At 41.3% G+C, this 25,725-nt stretch overlaps 2 long non-coding RNA genes across 2 annotated transcripts; one reads left to right on the top strand and one right to left on the bottom strand.

Moving 5' to 3' along the window:
- Positions 1–12,219: 12,219 nt before the first annotated feature.
- LOC105356561 (uncharacterized) lies at positions 12,220–12,632 on the bottom strand. The gene is made up of 2 exons (XR_910674.3): positions 12,493–12,632; positions 12,220–12,411 (listed from the first exon to the last, which is right to left on the bottom strand). It is a non-coding gene; the product is annotated as an uncharacterized LOC105356561 (long non-coding RNA).
- Positions 12,633–20,170: 7,538 nt separating this feature from the next.
- On the top strand, positions 20,171–25,464 carry LOC144987821 (uncharacterized). Its single transcript, XR_013651489.1, has 2 exons — positions 20,171–24,454; positions 25,182–25,464. It is a non-coding gene; the product is annotated as an uncharacterized LOC144987821 (long non-coding RNA).
- Positions 25,465–25,725: the final 261 nt, after the last annotated feature.

Genomic DNA, 25,725 nt, shown 5'->3' with positions numbered 1-25,725 from the left:
ATGAAATCTGCAACATTTGTGCATTCATGCACTCATCATACATCAGAAACCAATACAGGGTGTTTAACAACATTAACAGCAAGCTTTTTTAAGAACGTGTTTATTATCTGTGTGCCCTTATGCTTTGTGAGACTAATGCATGATATTCAAAAATGCATCCCATCTGGCAGAATCTTGTTTACAGAACACAGTGGCAGCTTGGGGTTATTAATCATGTTTGTCTTAATTACCCCGCATAGCTGCTCCATCCCTAACTCTGTGCTTGACCTTTTTTCGAGATCCTTTTGAGCCATTAATCATAAAAAGATCAACAAGAGCTGCATGAGGGTAGATAGCATTGCAGTACTTTGGTCTCAAACAAAGATGCTCAGTTAACTTGGGGGGGCTTTTAATTGCATAAAAAAAACATTGGCAAAGCTGTTTTTTCTTTTCCTCCGATTTGCACTAAAAGTAAGCAAGCGCCACTTTAAAAGTTTTAAAGACTGCTGCCATTTTCAGCTGCACATTTTCTTGTCATGTTCTGGTCTTGTTTTTCCTCCTGCCTTAATTTTCCACGATCCCTTGGTTTACGCAAAAAACTCAAAGGAAGAAAACGACATGTTGATCTAGTTGTGGATGCATCAGGAGTCGAACAGGGAGCTTGTGGCCCACTGATAGCAGTTTCTACAAAACAGCTACAAGCTTATTCAAATTGCACATCTGTTCCTAAATCACTATGATTTGAAGAAAAATACATGCAGAATGGCAATTTATCTGCTTAACCTTTTTAAATATATATGTCCTCCATCATCAGAAAAATGTTAAAAACACCAAAAAAACTATTGTCATTGGAGTGGGTCTTTAAACCATGTAGCCTAGAGCTGATTCTCCACTAATGTTAATCTGACAGGTAAATGAACGTCTGTGTGTGGTCTTTGCTTGATGAGGGACAATTTAGTCCTATGGGCTTCAGTGTCCTTGCCAGAAAGTCGATACAATTTTCTGGGAAGACTCGCACCAGACATTTCATTTATCCACACCAGTTGGACAAATAAGATATTGCCACCTTGAAATCCACCCTCAGTCACCGCACCAAGCGTAATAAATAAGAGTAGTTATTAGGTTTTCAAAAAGTGAATGAAAATAGAAATCTAAACTGTTGACCTGAACAGTTAATTTGCTAACATATTAACTGGCATTGTCAATTATTTCAATTGAGAGGCTTTAAATTAGCATCACACTGTGCCGTGATATGAAGAACTCCCTTTTCCACTCCTCCTAACCTCAAGTCAGTTAAACAGATGAACCATTGCAGGAGAAAGATTAAACAGTAACCGGGGGGTGCCACAGCACCATGTGAACAGAACTTGAAAGACATTTTTATCAGTAAACCAATTAACATGATTTATGGTTGGAGGTTAACTATGAGACTCGTCCATAAATACAAAGAGCGGGCAGAGCTCCTTCTAAGGCTAGATGTATCTGTATGTTCTAGAGTTTGCTTTAATAGCATGGCGTCAGCATACATTTGTAAAAGGAGCTACTGTGCATGAAACGTCCCACACAACCCCCTTCCAAAAGGTCAGGAGTTCAAAGCTCAGCCTGAGGAGTTGAAAATAAGGGCGTGAACTTCTGACCTGTTTAATGTAACATAAGGAGAGGTGGAAAACTCTCAGCAGGCCTCTGTTTGGCCGCCACATGATGCAGAAATAATTGAAATTCTTGCTAATATGGTAAATTACCTGCAAAATCTGATTACGGTGAATCATAAACCCATGACGAATGTAATTAGCGAAACCCAGATTGACAGCAGCTGACTCGTGTCTGTCAGGTTTTTTGACCCGACACGTGGTTCACGGGTCGACGTCTACTCTCTCTAATGGTGTGGAATTTGGGCCATTCCCGTGAGTTCAGGTACAGAGTTTGCCATGGCAAGATTTACTGTTTCCCAAAATAATGTTAATTGGTTTTTGCCTCTTTCTGGGCAATATGCTGTTTAACTCATATTGTCACAGGTCAGCAGGTCTTTAACACACACTTGATACAAGTTTTGCCTTATTTTAACAATAAACTAAAGCTGACGGGTGGAGCTAGTTGTTACAAATTCGTAGATTTGAATCCAGGCGGGTCAGAGGAAGTACAAAAACCATGCATCACGTATCCAAGATGTATGTCTGTTGGTAAATGGTATATCTCTCCTGCTGTCAACTGTTTATAATTATCAAATGAATTAGCTTTCCATCTTAGCAGCCAGATCTCTCACTATTTTAATTCTGGCAAGATAGTTGGGTCACTGATCAAAATATAATATCCAACATATTTGTCAAAAATATGAGTTCATTTGTGAGCTCTTTTTCCGCTCAAATTAATTAAAATTTTATTGTCCTAAGTCCTGGTGCTGTATTTAACCATTCTTATCCAGGTCTTTCAAGCTGGCAGAATTTTTGTGCTTTTCCTGGAGAAAGCATTTAGTTTTATTAACTCAGTGCCAAAAGCTTTTTCGTAGTATAAGTTGCAGCTTTTTGCATAGTTTGGCTGGGAGTACGACTAATACTCAGGTGTGACTTATATGTGATTTTTTTTTAATGCATTAAATAGGCTAATGTGTCCGTTATTTTCCAACTAATCACTACTAGAGGGCACTGTACCTGTGTGTATAAGTTTTTGCACCTGACAACAACGTACAAGAAGAAGTGCCGCTCAGTCTTATGCCCGGCTTGGCAGAATTGTTCAAAAGCAACACAGACGATGAATGATTCAATGGTTTTAGTGATTTAAACGGATATAAAGAGTTTAGTTGACCTCTCAACATTCTTTTGTTGTTACCTGAATAATTGTTCATAAGTTGCGCTATGCTGTAAACTAGATTCCTCCAACGTTTTTTGAAGCAAAATAGTTCAATCAATAGATTTTCAGTCTATTATTGTTATCTATTTCCTTATTATGATTTGCCTTTCAAGATAAAATGTCTGTTCATGTCCCCGTATTTTGTTAAAAAAAAGTAACTAAGTTCCTAGCACTGTGCTTTTCTGGACTGAGAGGTCTGAGGTCTTTCCAGGGACCTGTTGTAGCCACTCCTCCAGCTTGGGGGTTACTGCCCCGAGTGCTCCAATTACCACAGGCACCACTGCCATATTCTGCACACATGTTCCTGTATATTATTCCAGCCACTTGATTGTGGCGCTCCATGTATGCTTTCCCTGCCAGCATCTTACACCCTGCTGTTATGTACTGGATTGTTTCAGGCGCCTCTTTGCACAGCCTACACCTTGGGTCTTGTCTGGTGTGGTAGATCTGAGCCACTATCGCTATGGTGCTCAGGGCTTGTTTCTGAGCTGCCAGGATGAGTGCTTCAGTGCCATCCTGTAGACCAGCCCTTTCTAGCCATTGGTAGGACTTCTCGATATCAGCCACTTCAGTTACAGTCCGGTGGTACATCCCATGCTGGGGTTTGTCCTCCCATGAGGATCTGTCCTTCAGCACTGCATCCTCTGCTCTCCATTGCCTGAGACATTCACTGAGCACACTGTCATTTGGGGCCTTGAGCTTGATATATTCATGCATCTTGGATGTTTCATCCTGGATAGTGGCTTCCACGCTCACTAGTCCTTGGTCTCCTTCCTTGCAGCTAGCATACAGTCTTAGGGTGCTGGATTTGAGATGGAACCCTCCATGCACGGTGAGGAGCTTTTATGTCTTAACATCCGTGGTCTGTTTCTCTTCCTTTGGCCATCTTATTATTCCTGCAGGGTATCTGATTACTGGCAGTGCATAGCTGTTTATTGCCCGGGTCTTATTCTTGCCATTGTGCTGGCTTATCAGGACTTGCCTTACCCATTGTTGCAGCTTTCCTTGTTGTCTGTTCCAGGTTGCCATTTGCTTGTGGAATTCCAAGGTACTTGTAACTGTCCTTAATGTCTATCATTGTTCCTTCTGGGAGTGAGACCCCTCCTGTTTGGACTACCTTGCCTCTCTTTGTCACCATCCGGCTACATTTCTCAAGCCTGAATGACATCCCAATGTCAGTACTGCAGATCCTGGTGGTGTGGATCAGGGAGTCAATGTCACACTCGCTCTTAGCATATAGCTTGATGTCATCCATGTAAAGGAGATGACTGATGTATGCCCCATTTCTGAGTCGGTATCCATAGCCAGTCTTGTTGATTATTTGGCTGAAGGGATTCAGACCTATGCAGAACAGCAGTGGGGAGAGAGCGTCACCTTGGTATATCCCACATTTGATAGAGACTTGTGCAAGTGGCTTCCCATTGGCTTCAAGGGTGGTTTTCCACAGCTTCATCGAATTTCCTATGAAGGCTTTTAGAGTCCTGTTGATGTTGTACAGCTCCAATCATTCAGTGATCCACATGTGGCATTGAGTCATAGGCTTTCTTGTAGTCAATAAAGGCTGTGCACAGGTTGGTGTGTCGAGACTTGCAGTCTTGGGCGACTGTTCTGTTGACCAGGAGTTGGTGTTTGGCTCCTCTGGAGTCTCTACCAATGCCTTTCTGTGTGTTGCTCATGTATTGATCCATGTGCCTATTTATCTTGGTTGCAATGATGCCGGACATGAGCTTCCATGTTGTGGAGAGACAGGTTATTGGCAGGTAGTGGGATAGGACTGCACCCTTTGAGGGATCCTTTTGGATCAGGATCGTTCACCCTTTTGTTAGCCATTCGGGGTGAGTCCCATCTCTTAGCAGCTGGTTCATTTGTGCTGCCAGGCGCTCGTGCATTGAGCTTCTTTAGCCAGTAGGCATGTATCATGTCAGGGCATCACAGGTACATCACTTAACCATTGTAGCTGGTGTCGGGGTTGCCTAGTGTTCATTCTAGACTTGATCTTGTCTTTCAGGTCAGTTGCTGCTTCGCTTAGTGTATCTGTGGTTGTTGGGGCTGTGTAACCAAGCTCAGAGTGGGAGTATGGTATAGCCTCCTTTCTGACCTGTTGTTCAGCGTTGATTGTGGGTTTCGAAGCATCCATTCATTCCACATTCTCTGAATGTAACCCCTCTGGGTGGGATTGCTTGCACAGAAGCATTCTAACAGAACCTTGTTCTCCCATCAAGTCCATTTCCGTCTTGTTCCAGTAGCCCACTTTCCTTTAGGTTGCGCTAGTCCCCCAGCACCTGATGCAGACCTTGTTTGGCCGGGCGACGATGGCCGGGCATGATGTGTTTCATTGTCTCTCATACATACGTACACATATATCGGACTGACTTATCTTCATTTCTTAAAGCAGGGGTGTCGAACTCATTTTCACCGAGGGCCACATCAGCATAGTGGCTGTCCTCAAAGGGCCAGATAAAACGTATACATGTAACTAAATGTGATGAAAAATAAATCTAAGTACTCCTTAATTTTAAAAAACTCATTATTTATTCATTATAACTTTTTAAAGTAACAATTACAGTTGCATAGAGAAACAGATGTTTGCTTGTTACTCTAGCATAAATCCTTTTAAATTTTGTCCATTTATTAAAACCCACATAACTCCATCAATGAAGGTTCATACTGTCCAAATGAATAAAGAAAAATAGCATAAAACTGAGCTAGTAAGAGCATGTATTACACGTGTTACATTTTACAAAAAAAAGGCTGCACACAGCTTTGCATCCAACTGGTGGTTTGATGACAACAATTTGTCTGCATACACACATAAGACCTGCAAACATTGAATAATGAAAACAGCAGCTACACATAAATAATATGTAATCAACTAAAGAAACATTTTATTTTAAGAAATTAAAACGTTTATGTTCACGCGGGCCACATAAAAGAACATGGTGGGCCACATTTGGCCCCAGGCCTTGAGTTTGACACATGTGTTTTAAAGTAATGATGGCCACTCGTTTTTCTGTACTTAGCTGCTTTTTTCTTGCCATAATACAAATTCTAACAGTTTTCTCAGTAGGACTATCAGCTGTGTATCCACCTGACATCTGCACAACACAACTGATGGTCCCAACCTCATTTATAAGGCAAGAAAACACACTTATTAAACCTGACAGCGCACACCTGTGAAGTGAAAAACATTTCAGGTGACTACCTCTTGAAGCTCATCAAGAGAATGCCAAGAGTGTGCAAAGCAGTAATCAAATAAAAAGGTGGCTACTATGAAGAACCTACAATATGACATGTTTTCAGTTGTTTCACACTTTTTTGTTATGTAAATAATTCCACACGTGTTAATTCATAGTTTTGATGCCTTCAGTGTGAATCTACAATTTTCATAGTCATGAAAATAAAGAAAACGCTTTGAATGAGAAGATTTGTCCAAACCTTTGGTCTGTACTGTATATATAAAATATTGTTAAAAAGGAAGATGGGTGCTGGGGTAACCACTGCATCTGCATAGTTACCTATAACTATGCATGCTAATTTTTGACATTGGCATTTAGCTCAAACCTCGGCTGTGTTAAAGCAAACCGGATTTTGCTTGCAAATGACATCATTTATTTTTTGTCAGTCCACTAATGGGGAAGTTGTTTCAGCACTAATTTAGATAATGGAAGGCAGTAAAAGTTGGCGCTGCACATTTTGAGTTTACTTAATCATAAACACATTAAACTTTTGTCCCATCTTTCACCTTTCCTAAAAGAAACATAGTTGCGGTCAGGAATGATCGGGTGGCAAGTCACTGTCTTTGCAATTCTAAGCACACAGCTGCATTTTACAGCAACAGTCACTGCTATGAGACAGCAATAACAAGCTCTTTATTTTCTCCCACAGATCGGTGTGATCAATTACTCATGATTAATCATGGGCCAGTGATGCCATGATTAATGTTTATGCTGTAACTAAGGGAGCGGCAGGACACACTCACATCTCTCAGCATGTTTACAGTTTTGCACCAATTACCCAGGGAAGATGGAGAGCACCATTTACAGTTCGCTAACCTTTATGACAGCCTGCTCTCATCTGCATTTTATTTTGTTTTAACACCTGAAGTCATCCACAAATGTCAAAATAAAAGCGGGCAGAGCAGTGTTCGGGCTTGTAGTCTGAAAGGACTTCTCACTTTGATTTAGACGAGGGCGTCTCACTCTCATTCCAGTTTTTATGAGGGCTTTTAATTTTTATTGAGGGATTGCAAAGTAAATGGTTCCTCATCTAAGGATGATTAAATGCTCTTGTATAATTTACAGTAACATAGGGGCATGAGGGACAAAGGCTTTAAATGAGCTTTACAGCACATGTCCTCTAAATAATGCAAGAGCGAGAGGAGCAGGAGGATGTGTTTCTCTGCAGACACATGTAAATGAATTTGTATTGATCCAAACAATACAGCCAGCAGCTCTGCTCATTCATTGATTAAGCAATTAGATAACTGCTGAATCTATCTAAATAGGAAATTATATTTGATGAAGCTAAAACCTGACAGTTATATATGTTCATACATTAGTGTCCTTGGAAATTAGACTGATTTAAAAAGGTATTTTCCATTCATAGAGTTAGCAAGATGGTTTTGTCAAACAGATGAAAAAGCTTAAGTGTTTTTGTTTATTGTTGTGTTAATGTTATTAAAAGCTAAGAACAGCTTTTTAGCAATCCAAAACTTAGAAATCAAAGTGTAGATTTTGGTGTTTTGAGAAATTAAGTCTCTTAACGGTTGCGTCCTAAGAAGAACGTGAATCTTTTTGGATCTACTTTGTTTGGTGACTGTGCTAAGATGCAAGACTTCTTAGGATTGGAGAAAGAACCAGCTGAAATGTTGAAACCTTTTCACTTGTGGTGTATCTGCTGTAAAACCATTTTTGCCGTAACCTTTAAACACCAGATATGTCGCTGGCAACATCTAAATAACACACGCTCTTTGACAGACTATAACTCTTTGATCGTTTATGCGATCAAAGGGAATGCGCTGATTCGGACGTTGTAAAAAGCATCTTTTAGTATCAGCTTGATACCAATAATTGTTAAGTGTTACATAATGGCACAAAGCAGCTTTTCTCCATGACAGAATCAGCTTATTTACATTGACTGCGTAAACACTTTGCTACAGTGAAGTGTTGCATGTCAGAGCAAGGCTGCTTTTCTCTGTTCCAGAATCCACTGGAATTACAACAATTGCATCAACAGTTGAAGTGGTACAGTAGTCGAAGGAATGACAACACTGAATCTGAAGCGCCACTGTTAAAGGGTTAAATAACTGGACTATTTGTGCTTAAGATGCAACACAATACCGAAACCATGAAGACCCACTCAGCTAAATAATTGTTTTTTTTTAACATTATCTTTTGGCATTTTTCTCATAATGGAGGACATACATAAAGACAATTTTGCTTAAAATTGCATTTCTGTGAATTAATTTTTTCAGATTATTGTGAATCAGGAGCAGATGAAAAATTGCAGTTTGAAAAAGATCTTACACATAGAAGCTGAGCGGCAACGAGTGTCCTGCTCCGCTCTGCAACGGGGAGGGGGAGAGGGGCCGGGGTTGTTCTGTGCCCACAGTCCCACCAACAGCTCTGAGGCGAATTTCTAATGAACTATAGCTGCCCTGCAGAAACTATGTCCTAGAAACCAACACAGGTTTTTTTTATTTGGGTAAAAAATATGCATAATCATACATAAAAGACTACTGGGAATGGTTTTAAAATAAATTAAAAGACAATTGAAGTCAGTCTTCAGTAATTTTCTACATATGCAAACATCATAAAGTCATTTTATACTTGTTTAGTGTAGCTCATTGAATAAAATTTAGGTGAATTTATGTCAATTCAAGCTACCCTGGCTCTGTCCATTTCGCTTCGGTTCAGTGTCATTTAGTTAAAAAAGTTTAGTTGAGTTCAGTTAAATCAAATTCTTCTCAGTAAATCAATTTATTTGATTTGGTCTCAATTTAACACATCTTAAATCATATAAATTCAAGTCATGTAACTGAATTTGACGTTGTTCAGTTTAATCCCAAAGACTTCTAAGTTTGTTTTTTTGTTTTTTAATAAAAAGACCTGCTTGGCAATAAGAGATTATCTGAATTTTGTCACATGTTGAATTCCTTTCAGTTGGGAGGTGTAGCATCACAAAGAACCTTAGACATCAAAATAAAAGCATACATTAAGCTACCGCTGCTGTCCCATACAAATCTTAACATTTATGGGGCAGTGTGTGTTTTTACTCTGAACTGAAGAGCCCACTGCAAAATAAATAAATAAAAAATAATAGAAAAAAAAAATGAATGAATTAGACTGATGTTATTTTTTTGACCTTCCTATTTTTGTTGCCGTTGTTAATGTTTTCAGGCGCCTTTCAGAGTACTGGTAAAGCATTCCATTCAATTCTTCTGTCTTGGTGTTTCCACTCAGGAGTAGGAGTGATGAGCAAACGCTTTCAGACTCAATCCTTGAGCAAAGGGCTGTGCTGACAGGGATTATTATTTATTTGTCATGGTGGATGTAATAAGCTGTAGATACAGGATGGAGGGCCTGTGATTTATTGCTCTGTCGACCGCCACTAGCAGGACGTGCGCTCTAGCGTGCAGGATGAATACAGCACTGTCACTTCTGTCCATCCGTCAACATCACCTCTTCCCGCCGCTGCCTCGCTCATGCACCCTCCTATTTTATGCCACAACATATAAACAATCTTTTGTTATATTCCTTCTCCATATTTGTTTTCTGTGAAACACCCGGCTGTAGTTTTAATGAATGCTATTATTTTGACACCTTGGCCAAAGCTGTATTCAGTGTGGGTTACTGTTAAAGATGAACCGTCATAGAGAGATTAAAATCTGTCCCATCTCCTTAATTTAGAGCAACCCATCTTTCTTATTTTAAAGAAGATTGTATTGATGGTTTTTATTTAAATCTTTGTCAATAATGTTACAAATTATGATTCAAAAATTGGGGGGAAGTGGGGGGCCAAGCTTTTTGCTGGGCGGGCTACTGCCCCTCCCTTTCTCCCCTGTAGCTCCGCCCCTATACTCAACCTTGTTTTCAACGCATAAAAAACAGATACCGCTAAAACAAAAATTACTGTGACTATGCTCACTACACACACTGTATCAGACTAATCACTCTCTCTGAAAAAATACAGTTTGACATTTTGATCGACAGCCCTGTTCTTCTCAAAATTGCTTTGACATCACTAAGCACAACCAGAATGAATCACATATAAGGCGCTCTGGATTATAAGGCACACTGTGTAGAAAATACTGTATTCCAATTTGATATGTACTTTTTGGTTCTAAAAAGTGAATGTAGGTTTTTTATTTTAAAAAAATCTAGCCTTTGCAGTGATGAGAAGATTCATGAGAAGATGCGAATATTGACAGACAACATTAATGCTGTTGGGAAAACCATGGTGTGACAATCTTCACTCTTTTGTTTGTTTTTTTGAAAATAAAAATAAAACTTTTCATTTCTTAAGATATTTCTAGATTTTTCTTTTCACAGTTTTACCCAGGGGGACCCCCAGGAACGTCTCGGGGTGGGGGGGTGGCGGGGTGTCTCCCTAGAGGAGCTGGAGGAAGTGGACAGGGCAAGGGAAGTCTGGGCATCTTTGCTTAGACTTCTACCCCCGCCACCCAGTCCCGGATACGCAGAAGAAGATGCATGGAAGGAATTTTACCCAGAATATAAGAGTATAAACCTTTAACCCTTTAACACTGGAGCTGTCACTGCCGACACCAAAAAAAAAACACGCTTTTTGACATACTATAACTCCTCAAACGCTTAAACAATCAACGTAAATCAGCTGATTCTGACGTAGAGAAAAGCTGCTTTTCTTATCGTGCATCGTTGCACTGTTCACGCCACAAGGAAATCCTTTGGAATGATGGCTTTGCAGGAGCAAACCAGGTAACTCAACCTGACCAACCTGTCCAAAAGGAAAAAGGAAAACATCTGGACATGCCAGACAATCCAGATGTCATTTTTGAGTCTGCCCTGGCTTCGATGCAGCAGTGGTATGAGGCAAAAATAAAAAAAGGACAAGACACTCCAATGAATGTGATCATGTTCTGCTACTTTTAATGTTATTGAGCCACACGTCACAGAACGAGTGACGCCAATGTCTCTGCTGGTCATGTAATCTTATTAAAAGCCTTCATGGTTTTGGGATTATGTTATTGAAACGCCACTTAATTGGATAAACACTTTTCATGTTGCAGACACCCAGCACAGCGCTGTGTTTAGTTGCTGCAGACATTGTTTACATGGCAGGGGGATTTTGGTAACTGGAACTGATTCAGTAAACAGCAGCTCCCACCAGAGGTTTTATGTGGAAAGCAGGCGTCAGGGAAAACACTTAGCCCACATATCAGGGCTGTGGACATGAGCTTGGCGAGGGGGAGAGAGCACGGCAATGACAGGGCTTAATTAATATGAGGAATTGCCTTTGTGTCCAGATAAACGACTTGAGCAGGAGCTGCTTTGTTGTTTAAGCCCATTCAGTTGAGTGTTTGCTGGGATGTTGTTTTTCCAAGTGTGGAGAAAGCTATAATCCACCAATAACATTACAGTTTGGGACATAAAACCCTGGGCAGGTCATGGAGGTCGAATTTTCTTTCAGTGTCAGGCTTTATCTGACACTGCTCCTTTTTCTTCCTCTCACTAACAGCAGCCTTTTCATTTTCTCCAGGCCCTCAAATGTCATTTGCAACAACTCACCTTCGTATCTGTCTCATTTAAAGCTTATTTTATCCCCGCAAATTGTTATTTATGGACTTATGTTTGTTCGCGGGCATCACTACAGACAATACAGTTAATAGCAATCATTTGTTATTCTCTCATTGTGCTGATGCTCTGGATGCGGGCAATGAAGTGAGAATACTCATTTAGAGGTTGAGGAAAGTATAGACAGGGTCCATTTATAACAAGATCCTTTTGGAAGGTCCAGAGTATTAATAACATTGCACTGCAATGTGTTCACTAATGTAAATGAGTGTGAAGCAGAACGCTTATGAATTTCTGCCCTAAAGATCACTGTGTTGCATTTTTAATTTGCTTAACTAAAGATTTTTATTGCTTTTCAAGTTTATTATTTATTTATCGAGCTAAACATCTGACTATAAGTGATGAAGTAGGAGAAAGTGTTATTTAAAAATGTAAAAATATTTATTTAGTATCTAAAAATAACATTTTTTTTTCTTCTAGTTTGTGTCATCTTAAAACCTTTAGTCCAACAAATGTCAAATACTCAACTTTTAATTTGTTAAAAAATATCAAACATTTCTGTCATGGTCAAACACTATGGAGACCCAGTTGCTGGAACCCGGAAGAAACTCAGGAGACGAGGCAGAGTCAGAAGATTTAATCTGAGGGTGATGCGAGTCGTGGACGAGGAGGAATGTCAGGGACAACGTAGACAGCCTGTGACGAGGTGGAGCGCCGAGGACGGCGAGCACAGCTTGGAGCGAGTGGAGGCGCCGAGGACGGCGTAGACAGCCGGTGACGAGGAAGAACCAGCGGCACCCGTGGAGGAGCGGACCTGAAGGCGTAGAATAAGGCAAGGTAAGTACGTGGCTTAACTTGGCAAAACTGGACTTAACTAGAGACCAGGCGTAGGCACCGGAGAGAGTGTAACGGACTGGCGTAGTATGCTGGGATGGATCTCCTTAAGAAGGTCTGCTGGTGATGAGGTGATGAGGTGCAGCTGGTTCCAATGAGGAGCAGGGAGGAGGGAGGCAGCTGACGGCGGAACCGTGACACATTTCATTTTTTAAAGCTACAGTTTACAGTGCTTTTCTGCAATTTTATTTAGCTTCTCAAATCTCCTTGTTTACCAATTTAATTCAAGATTTTTTTGCTTAAGGAAAAAAAACTCTTACTAAATCAGTATTTATGCTAAGGTGGTTTAAGCCACACAAAACACATGTAATATGTAATTATATTTTTCAATATGCTCTCTCCTTCCGATCAAGTACTTTTTTTGCCCTATGTATGAAAGTATCTTCTTCTGTTATGATGCTTTTAGGTTAATCAAGTTTACCACAACAACAAATGCAGTGTAAATGGTGGTTCCCTGTGCATCAAGCCACAAATAATCAATTAAAGAGCAGTGCATAAATCCAATGATATATCATTTAAAGCCTTTGTTGCCATAGACATTTTTAGTTTTTGTAGATTTATTTTTCATTAATAAAGGTTTTACTCTGCCAAGTAGTTTTTTGACAAACTGCACAGTAGTAATCGTGTTTCCTGCTGATAGAAATGGTAATTTTTGATTTTCTGGTGCACGTCAAATTAACTTTATTTTGTTCTGGTTTTCAAGAAGCACAAGCTGAAGCCTCAAAAAGAAATGATTTGCCATGACTAAGCTTTTTCTGTTAGCATTTCTGAGAATGAATTTGTTTTAACTAGAGCTGTGGGGCCAACAATGCTAAACAATACTACCTCAAAGGAAGTGAGCCATTCCTATTCTAACATCAACCAAAAGACATAGTCTGGATCTAAAACTTCTAAAGCTTTATGTACATTACAGTTATACTACTGGCATCTTTATAGACTTCAAGATGATCCTTTTACTAACAGGTAACAATCAAACCCTTAGATGTAAAACTACCTCACTGGTTCTAGTCGTCTTTGTGTCATTGCTTTTTGACCATTTTATCAATAGATTGGTAACTCAGCCAACCAAGATGGAAAAATGCCAGAAGTAGAAAAGTGGCTTCAAATTAGTTCTATGCAAACCAGTTTGTGACTCTCAAGAACCTTCAACATGTTCCCAAATTTGAGGCCAAACTGGAAGTACTACATTTTGCAGTTTCTTGAATGACCAGTGGTGGCAGGTTTGAGAAAGGAACCAGTTGTCATTGACTCTATGTTAGAATGTTTGTATTTGATTCAATATTTATTTAAACTGGGACAGTGCAAATTAATGATCATGTCTGTAAATTTGCCCGTGTTAGCTGCAAAACTCATTTTCCACCATAGTACCTGGGCAAGGTGTAGGTTTGCCAACAACAAAAACAGTAAGACTTGAAAGTTAAATAGAGTAATCTCTACACATTTTTTCGAAAAAAACTGCATTTTTGTGACAAAATTTCATCAAAATTGTTGTCATTTGGATTTCAATTACCTGTCAGTTCTCCCACAACCATACATCACACATACTGTAGCTGCACAAAGGAGTTTACAGAATAATTTTGGTCTTCCTTCCTCCCTGTGTCTTCTTTGCCCCCTTTTGAAAAACAGTTGACTTGCAGCTTATCAAGTCTTACTTAGTGATACATTTTCTAACCTTGATGTCTATCGATATATCTGAGAAGAAAAGACAAATTGAGCTGTTGCTGACCAGAGAGCCAATCCCTTGTGAAACTGGTTCCCCCTCTTTGCCTCCCGTCTCTCTCAATCTAACGTCAACCACCCCCCTCCCACACATCACCCCTTCCCAAGCCGTTTTTTTTTTCCCCTCATCCTGCTATGTTAGGCCAAGAGTGGTCCAGAGAAATGAGGTGTAGCATTAGTGTGTTTTTTGCTTGCCTGTGCAATAGAAAACACTGCACGTCAGGGGCCCCGTCAGCAGATCGGGTAGATGCAGATGGGAGGTGAAAAAGCTCCCCAGTGGCAGTCGAGCCCTGCTCGGATGTGATTGCAGCAGCCAAGATGAAGTCAGGACTGACAAAGTGCGCCCCATTGATGGATGGACAAAGCCGGGAACTGGATGTGAGAATGGATGGGGCCGGAGTGGCAACTTAACGCAGACAAACAAATTGAAAGACAGAGGAATTACCTACTAAAACATTCTGGCAATACAAATCCCACAGCAATTTACCTACTGCTAAGTGTGCACAGGAGGACCGTTTGCATTGGTTCAAGTGGAGTCAATAACAAGAACGCATGTTTTTACACTATTGTTTTATGATTGCTTGCTTTCACATTTCAAGCAAATTTATGCACATTAGAAATAAGCTGTCGTGTCATCATCCAGCTGAATACAGATTAAATCATTCTCAGGAGATGCTTGACCTTAAATCTGACCCTTGTCAATTTAGCAATTATGTTTTTGGTCTTTTTGCGACAAAAGTAAAATTATAAATCTGTAAGTAACTGCATCACTGGAGAAAAAGAACAACCAAGCCTTATCTATTTGTAGAAGCTAAAATGTTTCTTTGAGGTAGATAAATCAATTATTTAACATTTTAACTAAATAAATAAACTAAAAAAACAGTTGTTGGTATGTTCATTTAGTCAAAAGTCAAGACATATCTGAGCAGAACATACGGGCTAATCTGTGTACTCAAACGCATTCTAATTTTTCCCGACTGAAACAAGATAGTTTGGGTTACTTATGGCTTGAAGAAAACTAATAAACCCCGAAACTCATGGCCAATAACTTTCTTAAGTCCAAGACCTGTGTGTGTGGGGGTAGGATAGTTTGCTTCCATGTTAGGGAATGAATTCTCATTACCATTGCACTAGCACTACATTAAATGTCAGTGTTGCTGCTGGATGGGGCTCCTAAGATTAAGACTAATGCTTCTGGCCTCAGGAACTCCGATTAGAACTATTCTCATTAATCAGAGTCACAGAGGTGGAAGCAATTTAGAGCCCTGGTCCTCTCCGAGCATGGGGCAGGGCAGCCCCCTGACACTGACAAGGGACGATGCACTCGCACCCATTTACCATCCCTTTATTATGATACCAAGGGCACGTGAAGGCTGATCACCCCTATATCCTCACTCCTAATTAGACTAATCACTGATTATCTTCTTTAACCTAACAGCAGATCTTCAGATTTGGGTAGTAAAAGCTCATCCATATATACACTTTTTGAAACTACATTGGGACCTAAGATTTATTTAAATTTAGGGGCTTTCAGAGTCGGTATTTTGAAAATAATTGCTTCATATTTCGTCCTGTTCTAATTAGAACATCATTTCAAATGGAGCCAACAAATGCAGATCTTGTTTCCAGATGCATGAAGGCTCCAGTTGGAAACACCGGAAAGAATTTATCGATCCCAAAATTCTTTCCAAAGTGTGTGAGATTAGATTAGTATTGTCATAATCGCTCAAAGATAATTTCTTTTTTTAATGTTTCCTACCTTTTCGTGGATAAATGGTATACAGTTGGTTTACTTTGGCACAGGTTAGAAATACAACTATGATACAAATTACAAAACTTTTTCAAATGATCACAGTAAATGCTTTGGATCAGCAACCCAAATTCCATTGCTTTGTCCATTGACCAAAGTCTACTGAAAGACCCCTCCACTCCCAAACTTAAGCATTTTGACTGATGCATTAAAACTGAAAATGTACTTTAATATTGTGTATTTTTTTTTCTTTTTTCTTCCTGCAACCATCACAAGGGTTACAAGGTCAGATAAGTAGTTGAACCGGTAATTGGATCACAAGACGTTTCTAGAGTCCTCATCTGCTACTTCAGTGCAAAAAACTATTACATTGTGTCAATTTTTCTCATAAAAGTCTTTCACATTTTTTTATAATTCTGAAATATTTAACAATAGATAATATTCCTATATTCTCTTTAGCTAGCATAGAAGACATTTGCAAATGTTCTATATCAAAGCACTTTTGTCACTTGGACTCAAAAGAGATGTGCAAAAAACAGTTTTTTAAATTGTTTGTTGTTGTTTTGTTGTGTGATTGTTTACCTTTCTTCTTATAGTGTAATTTGGTGACAAATACTGCCACTTACAGTTTTTGCTTGGACATTTTTGGACAAAGGTATGACATGGAGGATGCAAAGTTTGAATTATGAGTCCCTTGAGATTAAGACTTGAAGATTAAGACTTTTAAAAATATTTAATCTTTATGTTGATGTAAGTGCATCATTGCTGAATTCTCATAAACAGCTTTGAGACTTGATATGACATGAATCGATGGACCATGTAAACCTCTAAAAGCTAATATTAATAACAAAATAATGGAGGATTCCATAACACTGAGGAAATTAACCCTTAATAATCATATATCAAAAATGTGCCCTGTTGTATATTGATTTTTAGTAGCTTCATAACGATGTGATTAGAAAAATACACACAAACTTGATGGTTCAATTTGTTAATATTTGTATGTTAATTTATTATATTATTGCTGTGATCCAACAAATAATGAAAGATTACATACATATTGCCTGAGGGAGCCGGTTTAGCTCGTGCTGGTTTGCGGCACCTTCCATCCGTGAAACCCAGGTCCAAATCCGGGCTGCTCCCTGTTCCCTTCTCTACTTCTGTGCCGGTCCCAAGCCTGGTTGCTTTGAGAGGGTTGCGTCAGGAAGGGCATCCGGCGTAAAACATTGCCAACTTTACCAATGCTACTGGTTCGCTGTGGCGACCCCTGATGGGAAAAGCCGAAAGAGAAACAACAACATACATATTGCCTGAAAGATATTAATGTCTTGTTTTGGGAAGGTTGTCAGAAAATCCTCTTGTATTCGTCTTATTTTCACAGCCTACAACTGAAAATTCTTTGTATTGCATCAAACCCAAGGTCATTCATTTGGGTTTGCTGCAAGGGCCAAGGTGAGCTTTAAAGTTTAAAGTGGATACACCCTCCGTTCGCTTCTCAATTAGCACCTGTCACGCAAGACAAGCTGCCAGCCTCACGCTCTCCGTGGCACCCAATAGGTGGACTTCTGCTTTGTAAACCTTTAGGGAAGGAAACAGCACCTTGCTGGGAGTCTATGTGTTTTGTACACAGGGAGGCAAACGGGAGTGAATCTCGTATAAATCTTGTGGTGTAGTGGTATCATTTCCTCTGGCTGACCTTGGCAAGGTTGCAGAGTGGGAAGCCCAGGCAGCGGAAAGGAGGGAAAGCATGCATCATGTGATAAACGGGCTAGCCGAATGAGATGTGCAATGAATCACAGTGGCCTGTGATTAGCTGTGAAATCTTGCACATGAATTCTCCTTTTGCCGTTGCATATCATCAAGACTATTCATTTCTCACCTCCTTTGATTTGGCTGCCTTCGTGTCTGAGTATAAACGCCTGAAAATGACCACAATAGTTTGCTCAGAGACATTTTCGGTGGCGCGTTTCTTCCACGCGAGCACATTTTTCTTCCCCCATTTGCCTCTCACACAAATACTTATCAACAAGCCATGAAGTAATCAATGAAGATAATCCATCTGTGAGGCTGTCGATATGGTAATGACTCTTTTTCGTCATTATTGTTACACGGCCATGAATCATTTGCTTTACCTGAATGCTTAGCAGCTGTTGCCACAGGCTCATGGCTGTGTGGAATAAATTGATGCCTTTAGTGATTAATGTCTCAGCATTGTGCTGCACTGCACACAGATTGTTTTTCAAATTTTGCAAGAAACTGGAGCAGAGTGTACACTAATAAACCATCCAGCAGCGTTTACATCATTCTCACTTGAACTGTACGTCTGGTAAATCAGATTATTCGTGCCTTTATATAAACTGATGTCCAATGAAGGGAGAGGAAATGTGCAAATACAACACCAACATCTCGTCACTCTCATTTGGATCCTTGGTTTTTATGTCATGTAATTGCACTTAATTTGTAAACAAAATGCTTTTTTTTTCTGTGTTCACAGAAAATGTTTTTGTTTAGAATTAAACTGTTTAAGACCCACTCTGATGAAAATAGTGTTTTTAACATGTTTTTGTGGCATTTATCTCATGATGGAGGACTTTTATATAGAAAATTTAGCTTAACGTTGCACTTCTGAGTATTTCCTTATTCAAATGGTGGTGAATCAGGAGCAGACAAAAAAATGCTTGTAGCCACTTGTAGACGACTAGATTCATGTACGTTTTTGTTTTCCTCGTCTGAGCTAGCATCTGACTCCAAACTGTACGGCTGGATAGCTCCAATATTGTTTGCCATTTTTGTTGTACCGCTAATGTGAGCTCGGGGTTGGGAGGGGCTGTAAGCTAGCCTGAAAGACTGAAAAACAAAGGAGATGGGAAATGAGGGTAGGCTTACTCTCAGCTGACAGTCCTGACTACAACTGAGAGGTGAATTTCTGGTGAACTACTGCCGCTCTGCAGAAACTATGTTCTGGAAAACAACACAGTTTTTTTTTAGATAAAAAGTGGCATCTGCATAAATAAAAGATAACTGAACTCTTTTAAAATAGATCAAAAGATGATCAGAGTGGGACTTTAAAACATTAAAAATCTTTCTGCAAAAACACATTTGTAAAGACACATATTTTTATATTAAAAATGATTTGTAGAAACAATATAATTTCTTGGTGCAAGATATCATAAAGTAGTTTTGTTAGTTTTGTTAAATAAAGGGCAGTGGGGGGCAATAATCAAAACTTTGAAAAAAGTCTGTCAATAAAGTACATTTTAAAAAAACAGTGTTTTGCAATAAATTGCAATATTTAAAACAATAAAATTTACTTTTTTTTTTCAAGTCAAAATTATATAGGAAAATAAAAAAATAAAATAAATATATGTCAAATTAAGTCATACACATAGATCAAACTGACTAGTTTGAAATCTAGCATCTAAGGTCAAAATGATTGGAATAAAGATCAAATTTCAAATTTCGGGTCCGGTGCCTGGGTGGGGCGGGCTGGGGCGCTGCGTGGTCCTCTGGGCTTGGGTGCGGGGGTGCGTGGTGGGGGGGTGGGGTGGTGGTCTGGCTTGGCTTGGGGGGGTGGTCCCTTTGCCTGTGCTGGGGGGGGTTGGCGGGGGGCCCTGCTCGGGTGGGGGGGGCCCAGCGGCGCCGGATGGGCTGCCCATCTGCACCTGGGGCTGGGATCGGCCCTTCCCTGGCTCTGGGACGGGACGGGACAACCCTCTCGGGGCCCCCGGTCGCTCTGGGTGTCACCCGCTTCGGCTGCGGGGTCTGGGGTGGGGTGGGGTGGGGGGCTTGTCGGCCCTGTCCTGTGGGGGGGCGTTCTGGGGGGGAGGGGGGGCCCATTATTAGTACGGGTCGGGGGGGCTAGCGGGTCGGGGTCTCCGCTGAGGCAATCAGTGGTTGACTCGGCCGGTTGGCCTCCTCGGTCCCGTCGAAGCCTGACCAGAGCTCTTCTAGGGCCGGCGTCTGGGGGTGGGGGCCTGGGCTTGCTCCGGGGGGGGCGACGCTTTCTGGCTCCTCTCTCTCTGTGTGGGGTGGGTGGTGCCGGGCCTGGGGTGTCGGCGCCTCCGGGGGTGGGCCCCTGGGCTGGGTGGCCCTGGCCCCTTTGCTGGGGGTGGGCTGGGGGACGGCTGTTTGACCACCGGGGGACAGTCTACCAGCTGTCCCCAACTTACCCCCTTCCTTATATAACCTCATATTAGGGTGAGGGGGTGGGGGGTCTAGCCTGCGATGCTCTTGGGGGGGGGGGCTACTTGGGAGTGGCCCCCCTCCTATGGTTGCCGTATGGAGTGGGCCCCCCCTCTTTCGGTTTTATTTGCACCTTAGACATGTAGGGTCCTTGGTAGGGGGGGTGCTTGGACATCACTGCAAGCAAGCAGCAGATGTCCTCCTGGCACCCTACCTGCCAATTTTAACCGCACCTTAGACATTTAGGGCCCCTTGGTGTGGAGGGTGAGGGGACATCACTGTGAGTAATCAGGAGATGTCCCCTTAGTGCCCTACTCGCCAATTTTAACTGCACCCCCCTTAGTACACACACCCCTCCCCCTTCAATATATACATTCAAACATAAACACACACACATGCACACAAACACCCTCTCAAACACCCATACACGCACACACATTTTACAAGGAAGGTGGGACCTGGGTCCATCTGTCCCCTACCCCTTCCCTGGTGGGGGGTGCGGGCCCCTTGGCGATGGCGGCCGTGTCCCTTGGGTGCCGGCTCCCTGGGCCCGGCGGTGCTCTCTCCGCATGGTGGGGGGGTTCATATTACACCTGAGCCGGGGGTGTTCGTGTCCCTGGGGGGTGGGTCCTGGTCCTTGCCCCTGGGCGCTGGGCCCCGCCAAACTTCCAACATGGCCGAGCCTGGTCGGGCCATATTTATAACATCCCTTGTGGGCCGCCCTTTTTTCCCCGGGGTTCCCCCTCCTGGGCGGGGGCGGCGGGCCCCTGCCTTGCTCCTACCTGGACCAACCGTGGGCCGGGTGGGTGGCTGCCTGGAGTGCGGAGCGGGTCTCCCTTGGGGGGTCCTGGCTCGTACCTGGGGTCGGGGCGGGGGGATGCCCGGAACTCCTGGGTGGTGGTGGGGTGCTCGTCTGGGGCTGTGGGCGTCCCTCTCCGGTGGGGCCCTGCGTTGGGCTCTTCCGGCGCGGCGGGGGGCTGCTTTCCTGGCTGGGCTGGGGCGGCGCTCTCTTTCCCTCTGCGCCTCCCTGCTCTCTGGCTCTGGGGGCCTCGCGGCGGTCCTGCTGGCCCTGGCCTGGGTGGCGGTCTTGGTCGCCCGGGGGGCGGTTGTTCCCTGCCTGTTCCCGTGTGGCGTTGGGGGAATTCCGGCTGCCGCTGCTGCTGCGGCGGGGGTATGGGTGTGGGGGTGGCTGGGCGCTCCTCCTCCTTCTTTTCACATTCCACCATCCATTTTAGAAGAACATATACACTCACCTGAGCACAGGTGTTAGCTCACCTTTGCACTAATAGTTTGCATGATTGAATGAATGAAAGATTTCACACTAGTTGGTTTAAAGGCATAGGTATGCGTTCGTGAACACTATCTGTTTTGTGTGCATGTTGACATGTGGACATTTTTGCGGCTAGCAGGTGTGTTGATAATATTTGAGTGTGTGTGAACAGGCCCCGCCCTTTTTGTACTACATTTGAACCGTACCGTAACGATAAACAACCAGTAAACCTGTCTGCTCTCTGCTGCTTCATGGTCTTACCCCCCTTCCCCTCCTATTATCACCCTCCTACCCCCCCCTCTCTCTAACGTCCCTCTCTCTTCTTCCCCTCTTTCCTTTTCCGTCCGGTCCAACACCAAAGATTTTCAAACATGATTGAAATTAATAAAGTTTGGCCTCAATTACAAAAGGGGTTTATTCAGACATACCTTTGGTTTGTCTGAAGATGAATAACCCCTCTTGTTAAAATAAAATATGTCCAACACAAGAGGCCCTCAGCTCTCATCTGTTTGCCTAGCTGTTGGACAGGACAAGTAAAAAAAAAAAAAAAGATCAAATTTCAGCAATAATTAAATTGAGATGAGAATAAAGTCAAGAATTTAAACAAGCATTAAATGAGCGCGTGTGGACAGGCCCCGCCCCTTATAGGCTAACATTTACAACTGACAATAATGATGATACACTTCCAGCAACTCATTGCTTGTTGCTTTATGATTATTCCTTCCTTTTCTCTTCCGTCCGGTCCAGCAAAAATCGATTACCAATATAAAAATAAAACAAATTTAGCCAAAATTACAAAAGGGCTATATACACCTTGTGTGTCAGAAGATTCATGACCTCCTGTTGTAACAGTAAAATATGTCCAACACAAGAGGCCTTCAGCTCCTATGTGATTGCTCAGCTACTGGACACACAAGTTAAAACAAAGATGTGAGCTAAAATCCAGAGAGATTGGATATTTAGTGAAGAAGTTTTGTTTCTTACAACGTCCCACGTCCCATTTTTCATTCTGGTAGAAGCTGGATCCCTTTGTTCCTGAAAGATTTGTCCTGTAGAACAGCTTGTTCAAGCAATCTCACTTTGAACTTCAGTTATTTCGGCCTCATGTTCCTGGAAGGCAGATCTGAGTGAGCTTAGAGAAACAATTAAAAGTGATTGCACCCATTCACACACACGTGTCAACAGAAGCCAAAATGGAAGCTATTCACTCATATGAGTTCATATAGTGAGTCGATGCTCTGCTGATGCAGAACGATGCTATACAGAGGCTTCCTGTGAATGAATCCCTAAAGGCAGGATGGGGACTTACTCAAATTGGACTGCCTAGAATGGTGATAAAGAGCTTAATCCAGTTGGGGGTGATGCCTAACACCTGAAAAAATAATTTGACTTTTGACCTGGGCTGCATATTGGTGTTGGCGCTTTCGCCTCACAGTGAGAAGCCCCTGGTTCGAATCCCGACTGAGCCCTTTCTGTGAGGAGTTTTCATGTTTTCTCTGGGTACGCAGACATCCTCCCATAGTCCAAAACATGTTTCATGGTTTATCTGGCATTTCTAAACTGCTTTAAGGTGAAAGTGTGTGGCCGTGTAACGGACTGGCAACCTGTTCAGGATGTATTTTGCCTTCACCCATCTGTAGCTGGATTAGCTCCAGCAGCCCTATGACCCCGGAATGGTTTCAGTGGGTTCTGAAGATTGATGGACTTATTATTCTTGTATTTTTATGCTTGTTGGATTTGGTTAAAATGCTTTCAGATGTAACATGAAAAGGGTCAACAGGCTGTAATTGTTTATGCTGAAAAATCTATGCATTAATGTCTTTCGTGATGACATAAATCATATAATATTCAGCCAAGAGTCTCTTTTGTTGATGTGAAGCAGCTGATAAGGTAAGAAAACAAGAGCCATCGGGTAAATTGCTGCTTTTGCTTAAAAAACTGTTTACTTAAAATGTAATAACAATTATAACCCATAGGCTATTTTTAAACAGCTGCTTTCTGTCCAGCTGCATACTGGTTATTTATTAACAAAAAACTCCTAAAGAAAACTATAGTGGGGGGAGACCCCCTCCACTATGGTTGTGGGCTTTAAGAAGGGCAGGCCCTTTGGGTTGATTTAAGGCCCTGTCCCAGTGATGACCCTGCTTTCTTCCCATCTTTAGCTTTAGTTTAACTGAACTGAGGGAAACGCTCTTTTATTCTCTCCACTGTTTATTAATCCAGTGAACAATGACAGTAGCTGAGTGCAAACGCTGTTCTGTGTAAATCTTTAATGTTGCGCTTTCACTTTTTTTTTTTTTTTTTTATCCTGCAGCTTTATGAGGCTGGAGCTTTTATCACATACACACACACAAAAAACATTTGGAAATATTTTCTGAGTCTCTGGCTGCTGTACTCCAACAGAACAGATTATTGAGTTTTACAGCTTTGCTAACACCTTATCTGTTTTCCTGTCACAGGCAGGGAGTCAGCGTGATCTGGACTTTTTTTTTATTTTGGCATCAGAGAGAAAGCTTGACTGATCACTCATTACCTTAGACATAGGTTCAGCCCTTGACCTTAGGACTCTTTACGAGAGGCGTCGCCTCCGAATATATGGATTTTTATGTGTGTTCAACTTAATACTATTGTTGTCTGAGCTCATATGGAGGCCAGAGTTGTGGCCTTGGGCCAGGTGACAGCACACTTTGTCACACTTTTTCACTCTCATGCATAATTAAAAGACCTAAATTAGGTGCCATGTACCAAATTATAATGCTGCGGGAAGCACGCTACATGAAAATTTATTTTCCTTTCCATGAGACCGACAGGAAATCAATTAATCCTGATTTATTATTTTATGCTGGACAGGTAGGAGGCTGCAGGAGAGAGAGCATGGAGATTGGCTACAGCTGTTCTCATTGGTGAAGCAATACATTATAGCTGGCGAGTGTGACAGCTTTGGAGGAAAATGGCTGAAGGGTATCAGGCAGGTGACTCCAGTGTAAGAATAACTCTGAGGGATACAAACTGTTTTTAGAGACTTTTACAAGATTTGTGGTGGTGAGAAGCACTTTACTGCCACACTCCACATGCGTCGGGGTTCACCATATTTTTCCTGCATTGGCACTTTGTCACGATTTATGATGAAGCTCTGTGCACCACATGGGATGCTTTATTCCCCTCTGTGACAGGAGTTGTGTTTTTACGCACACTTTTGACTGTGTAAAGAGAATGTGTCTATAGTTTACTATCATATTTTTTATTTTTATCTGTTTAAGTTCAAATACTGTAAAACTTGAAATACTTAAACTACTTTAATTTGGCAACGATTAGCAGTTTTCTACTTTTTCTTCTACTTTAAAGAGTTTTTCAACAAATGCAAAACAGCAAAAATACAAAAGAAAACAGGATTTTTTTTCCAATTTAAAAAAAAAAGTTGTAGCAAATCTTCTATATGTTGTTTATATTACATTCTTCCAGACAATATGCCCTTTTACGAACCTCTTACTTAAACTCTTTCAGTATTTTACTGCTGTTCAACTCTTTCTGTTGTCCATTTACATATTGTCACTTTCATACCAACATACTAATATTCTCTCCTTTTTTTTAAGCTGTTCATTTTTGACACCTTTATTGAACCAGCAAACTACGCATGTTTTATTGATATTTGCAAAAAGATTCTTGCAGACAAAAAAAACATGTTTCTGTGAGTCAGTCCAGAAAGAAATATTGCAGGGAGTTCTGAAAGTGTTCTGTTTAAGTGATTTTTTTTCTTTTTTCTTTTCAGAATAATGCCACTCTTCCTCTACTCGATGTTCTGCAAAGTACATTCGCGCCATGAGGGTGGCTTCAATTACTGCCTGAATGGGTCAACAAGAGGAGCAGCTGCCAACCTGCTGTGGAATCTAGAAAGAAGGCAACGAAGCCACACAATGGAAACCACTTTCCAATTTTTAATCTGCTACTTTTCTCTAATTCAGGCTTTGTTTCTAATAGTAATGTCCTGATTGTCATTTTGGAAAATTTTGAGCTGTCTCCTATTATGTAAAATATAGAATGAATGCAAAGTATGCAAAGCAGTTTGTTTTATTTAACAGATTTATTTTGCACCACAAAATTCCAAGTTTTTCATATTGATCCCCCAGATTTGCTACTTTTTTCTATTTAGAGCAGCAATTAGAGCAACAAACCCCATTGCAGTATCACTTGAATAACACAGTTTTTATTTTTAATATTTTTTTAAATATTTGTGTCAGAGTATTAGTTTTGAATCATTTATTAGTTAAAATAAAACACCTACATAAATGTATATATTTGCATTGTTTTTTAGA

Source organism: Oryzias latipes, chromosome 19 (assembly GCF_053564925.1).
Source record: "Oryzias latipes strain Hd-rR chromosome 19, Olatipes_Hd-rR_3.1".
Classification (NCBI taxonomy): domain Eukaryota; kingdom Metazoa; phylum Chordata; class Actinopteri; order Beloniformes; family Adrianichthyidae; genus Oryzias; species Oryzias latipes.
The sequence above is the reverse complement of the archived record's forward strand: the minus strand, read 5'-3'. Positions and strand labels throughout refer to the sequence as shown.